General features: G+C 37.9%; 1 protein-coding gene across 2 annotated transcripts in view; it reads left to right on the top strand.

Annotated features, from left to right (window-relative positions):
- The window catches only part of NELL1 (NEL-like 1 (chicken)), a 1,108,018-nt gene that overhangs the window by 331,892 nt on the left and 770,126 nt on the right, over positions 1–6,000 (top strand). The gene's annotated exons all lie outside the window — the stretch shown is intronic.

Here is a 6,000-nt window from a genome sequence, read left to right as displayed (position 1 = left end):
TGCAGCATAGTATTCCCATTCTATTTTTATAACTGCAATCTTATGCTGTATTTTTACTTTTGTGACTGAGATTTTTCACTCAAAATAATGTCTTCCAAACTCATCCATGTTGTGAAGTGTTTTACACGTTCGTTGCTTTTCAGTGTTTTTCCATTGTATGAATGTATCTATTTTTCTGCCCATTCTTTTGTTGATTGGCAGTTGGGCTGCTTCCACCTCTTTGCTATTATGAATAAGGCAGCAATAAATATGAATGTGCATATATTGGTTTGTGTGACAACCCTGGTTTCTTTAGGGTATATTCTTAATAGTGCATAGCTGAGACAAACGATAGGTCTATTTCCAACTTTTTGAGAAAGCACCAGAAGAGAGTTTCTATCTCGCTACATTGTCACCAGCATCTGTTGTTTACTTTCCTGTTGAACTTTGCTATTGTTGCTGGATGAGATGCTATGTCACTGTTGTTTTGATTTACTTCTCTCTATTAAGTAGGAATTTTTAAAAGATAAAATAAATGAAGGGAATCTTCTAAAAATCAAATCCTTATGCACATTAAAAGCTTCTCCAACAGGGTTAAAAGCCCACACACAGGGGGTAAAAATGGCAAAGACAAATCTGATAAGGGACTCATATCTAAAATTTACATAATACTTTAGCATCACAAGAAAAAGACAAATTGAAATGGACACAAGATAAGAGTAGACACTTCACCAGAGAAGAAAGTCAGATGCCAAAAGGACCTATTTCATTGACATAAGCAAGCACTAGATTTGGCATTATAGGAATAAGGAGTTGTACCTCCAACCCAAAGGCACATGGTTCAAATCAATCAACTGCTTTTTGGTAGAAAAATGAGCAGTCTCTTCTGGGATTTAAGCTTCTGAAAGCCTGCAAGAGGGGCAGCTGTGAGTCAGTTTCAACTTGGTGGCGCATACTGACAATATAGTTTGGAAAGGGCAATATAGAATATCTAAGGGTCTAGAATCTGCTTTTGTTGAAAAGAGTACCAGAAGAATGTCCATTTGTGTTTTTATCTACTATGCAAAGGTTTTTGACTGTGTGTATCACAGCAAATTATGGCTAACATTGAGGATAATGAGAATCCCAAAACATTTAACTGTGCTCATGTGAAGCCTATACCAGGAAGCTGTTGTACAAACAGAACAGTTTCGAAATCAAGTAAGGAATACACCAGGAATACCTTTTCAGACGATATGCAGAACAGATCATTAACGAGGCTAAATTTTATGAAAAAGAATGTGGCATGAGGATTGGAGGAAGACTCTTCAACAACCTGCGATATGTAAATAATACAACCTTGATCTCTGAAACTGGAGAGGACTTGAAGCATTTGCTGCAAAAGGTCAAGGAATGAATGAAAATTTCAATATGGATTGTATCTCAACATCAAAAAAAGAAAGATTCTTACCACTGGGCCAATTGGCATCATCTTGATAGATGGAGGAAAAAAATTAAGGTTGTTAACAATTTCATCTTGCTCAGATCTACAATCAACACTCTTGGCCCTAGCATTTAGGAAATAAAACAGAAAAAATGAGTTGCTTTTGGAAAGTCTCCTGCCAGGGACCTTTCCAGAGTATTAAAGAGCAATGATGTCAGTTCAGAGACAGATGCACCTGATCCAGGCCATGATCTTCTCATTTGCTTGTTAATGAGAAGTTAAAGTTGGGTAATCCCTAAGGATGAGAGAAAGAGAATTGAAGCCTTTGAACTGTGGTGCTGGAGAAGAGTATTGGCCATACCATGGACTGCCGAGAGAACAAACAGGTCTGTCCTACAGAGAGTGAAGCCAGAGTCCTCTTTTGAGGCTAGGATTTGAAACTCTGTCTCACATACTTTGAGCATGTTGCCAGAATGGACCAGTCTTTGGAAAGGACTCATGCTTGGAAGTGTAGAAGGTCAACACATGAGAGGAAGACCTTGGATGGGATGAACTGACTGTGATTGTGGCAATGTAGACAGTTGTGTCAGAGACAGTAGTGATGTTGGTTCAGGATAGAGCAGGATTCAGAGTCGGTGTTCACAGGGTTGGTCTGAGGAGCGGTTGACTCAATGGCACATAACAACAACAACAAAAATAAAGTGCTATTTGGACAAAATAAGTTTGAGCTTAGTCACATCTTCAGTGAAATAATTTCTACAGGTGCTTTTCAAAGAAAAAATATCTGTGACAAGGAATAGGTATCTTTTAATGAAAGTTTATAGAGAACTTGGATTTCCATTCTTCTATTGTTGTACATTTTCTTCCCTGTCACCCCCACACCCCCACACCCCCTGCCCCAGTTCACGTTTCTCTTTGGAAAAAAAAATCTTGTTATGCAGTACACCCTGCTCCTAGTTCACTTTACTATATAGCTCTTTTTCTGGACTCTTGTCATGCCAAAAATACTTTATAAAAAGTACATTATTTATCCCCTCTTTTTCTGATTTTCCCCAAATCCTCACGTCAGTCCTGTTTTATAATAGTGGCATTATGCAGTATTTGTCCTTTTGTGATTGAAATAATTCACACAACATAATATCCTCCATGGTATAATATTTCATGAGTTCCTTGTTTTTCAGTGCTGCATAATATTCCATTGTGTGAATATACCACAGCTTCCCTATCCATTTGTTCCTCTTGGGCACTTGGGTTGTTTCCAACTCTTTGCTATTGCAAACAAAGTAGCAATAAACATATGTGTGCATACATCTGTTTGGGTGACAGTTCTGGTTTCTTTAGGGTATATGCCTAGTAGTGGAATTGCTGGGTCAAATGATATTTTTATTTCCAACTTTGTGAGAAAGCACCATAGTGCCTTCCTTATGGTTGCACCATTTTACACTCCACCAACAGTGAATAAGGGTTCCAGGTTTTATGCAACCTCACCAGCATTTGATGTTTGTTGTTATGTTAAATTTTGCTATTCTTACAGGGTGGGGTGAGATGATACCTCATAGTTGTTTTGATTTGTATCTCTTTTAGAGCTATGGATTTTGAGGATTTCTTCATGTGCTTGTTTGACATCTGAATGTCTTCTTTGTTGAAGTGTCTGTTCATATACTGTGCTCATTTTTCATTTGGTTTCTTTACCTTTATTTTGTTGTGATGCTTGAGTATTCTATAAATTCTATGTATAAGTCCCTTATCAGACATGCCATTACCAAATATTCTTTCCCAGTCTATGGCTTCTCTTTTTACCCTGTTGGAGAAGTTCTTGGCTATGCATAGGGATTTGATTCTTAGAGGGTCTCATTCATCTATTTTGTCCTCTCCTGGTTGTAGATTTTTCAGGATGCTTGGAAGATTGTTCATGTTGTGAATTAGGGCTTCTAGAGTTCTTCTAAGGTTTTCTCTAATGAAGTTTATAGTCTTTGGTTTTAGTCCTAGGTCCTTGATCCACTTTGAGTTGGTTTTTGTGTATGGTATGAGGTGTGGATCTTGTTTGAGTTTTCTGCAGATGGTTTTCCAATTTTGCCAACACCATTTGTTTAAAAGGCTGTCATTTTCTCACTTAACTAATTTCACCTACTTGTCAAAAATCAGTTTGCCATAGTCAGATGGGTTGATTTCTGGATTCTCTCAGTGTTTCCTGCAATGCTGGTTTTTACAAACTTCCTTAGGTTCTGTTTTTTCTGAGAATACCTTGGTCTCTCTTTCATATTTGATGGGCAGTTTTTCTTGGTACAATATTCTAGGTTGACAAGTCTGTTCTTTGAACATTCTATATATGTCGTTCCATTGTATTCTTGCTCCCATGGTTTCTGCTTACAAATTGGCGTTTAATCTTATTTGCTGTCTTTTATAGGTTATCCTTTGTTTCTACCTCACTGCTTCCAGAATTCTCTACTTATCTTTGGTTCTGGCTAATTTGACTATGATATGTCTTGGTGTTTTCCCTTTGTGTTCTATTCTATATAGTGTTCCCTCAGCTTCTTGAATATATATTCTCTCATTTTTCATTATTCTTGTAATGCCATCTGATAATGCCTCCACAACTTTTTTGGTGCCTTTAGTTGCTTCTTCCTGTTCTGGGATTCCAAATATGCATGTATTATTTCTCTTAATGGTGTTCTACATTGTTCTTAGGTTTTCTTCTTTTTTCTTCTATTTTGATTCTGCTTTTTGTTCTAGCAGATCAGTGGTGACAATACTGTCTTCTATGTCACTGGTTCTGTGTTCCATCTCTTCAACCCTTTTCATGTGTCCCTCCATCATATTGACAGCATCTGAAATATTGGTCCTCTTATTTTGGATTGTTGTTTCTTGTTTTTCCAGAACCTCTAATGCCTCATTTTTGTTATCTGTATTGTTTTGGATTTTTTTTTTTACACTCCTCTTAATTTTTGCTAGCATTGTCCTATAATTCTTCAAATTTGTCTTTCACCTATTGAAAATATTTAATCATTGTTCTTTTGAGTTCTGGTCAGAAAGTTTCATCAGACTTTCTGGCTTCATGAAATCCATTGACACTTTGCCCGCCCCCCCCCCCCCCTTTTTGATGTGACATCTTTGTTTGGGTTGTGTAGGGGGATGAGGTAGGCTGCCTCCTAATTGATATTACTATGGTAAAGTTTTTCATGCTTGAGACAATACCAGGTTCTTGATCTGAAATCATTACTCCTGAAGAGGGTTGTACAGTTACCCTGTCTGGGTTTCTCTCTGCCTTCTGACCCAAGGGAAGATCTGCTTCAGTTTGGTAGAGAAAAGGCTTGTGAAACAGTTTTCTCTGTCAGACAACTGCCACAGCTGGGGCAGCCCAAGGTGCTCTGGGCTAAAGGTAGTTAATTGACTGGATGTGAGGAGGTGCAAGGTAGAGCACGGAGACCTGATTGGAAGACCAGGAAGACATGATTTTCCCTTTGAGAACAAGCTCCCGGTGTCTTGCTTCCTTCTGACTGAGCTTAAAGGGTCACATGTGATCCAGCCAAACACTAGTGACAACCCCCCACCCCCCAAAGTACCACACTCAAATTCCAGCGTCACTCCCTGGTGCATGTTGCTCCTCAGTGTGTGTTGCTCCCTAGCACGTGTTGCTCCCTGGTGTGGTGTCAGGTCCTTGGCATGGGTAGGTGGCATCAGGAGTTGCTGGTTAGTGTGGGCAGCATTCAATACTATTTCTATTGGCATTATTTTCAGACTGAAACCCTCCAAATACCTAAATTTCCCACCAGTAACCCATCAGTAATGTTGTTGTTAATATGTACCATTAAGTCATAGCTGACAGCTAGCAGGTTGTCAGAGGCAGTAAATCACATGGGAAGAGATTGCTCATCTTTCTGCCCAGACTAACTGGTCTATTTGAGTTCATACCTTTGTGTTGACAATACAGTTGCTTACCACTAAGCCACCAGAGTTTGTTATTTATTAATAATATAGTGGATAAAAGGAAATTTTATCACATTAATATGAGAAATTATTATATAGTTTTGACAAATATATAAGTTGTAGTTAACAGATGAATAGCAAGAAAACAGAAAAATATATCACAGAAGAAACATATAAATCACCTTGAGTTGCTTCCAACTCATAGCAATTCTGTAGTCCAGAATAGACCTGTCCATTAGGTTTCTAAGAATGCATATGTTTACAGAAGCAGAGTGCTTGTTCTTTCTATCCAGGAGTAGCCGGTGGATTTGTGCTGCTGAACTTTTAGTTAGATGCTCTTTTTTTTTTTTTTTAACCAGTATCCTACTAGTGCTTTTTGAAGAAACAAATAGTAAAATTTAACTTATTCCATTAGGCAAATTTTGAGACCATTGTAATATTCTGTTATGTGGCTTGACACAGTGATTATAATAATGGGCTCAATCATATCAGAGTGTGTCAAGATAGCACAAGATGGGGCAAAGTTTAGTTCTAGTATTCATAAGGTTTTTATGAGTCCTAGTTGACTTGACAGCATCTAACAGCATCAACTTTATTTTACAAACCATATATTTCATATAGTCCTTTCTCTAACTATACAACAAAATAATTAGAAGGAATCTGGCTGGATG

This window comes from Elephantulus edwardii, unplaced genomic scaffold (assembly GCF_000299155.1).
Source record: "Elephantulus edwardii isolate Elephantulus edwardi_28Jun2011 unplaced genomic scaffold, EleEdw1.0 scaffold00109, whole genome shotgun sequence".
NCBI lineage: Eukaryota > Metazoa > Chordata > Mammalia > Macroscelidea > Macroscelididae > Elephantulus > Elephantulus edwardii.
The sequence above is the reverse complement of the archived record's forward strand: the minus strand, read 5'-3'. Positions and strand labels throughout refer to the sequence as shown.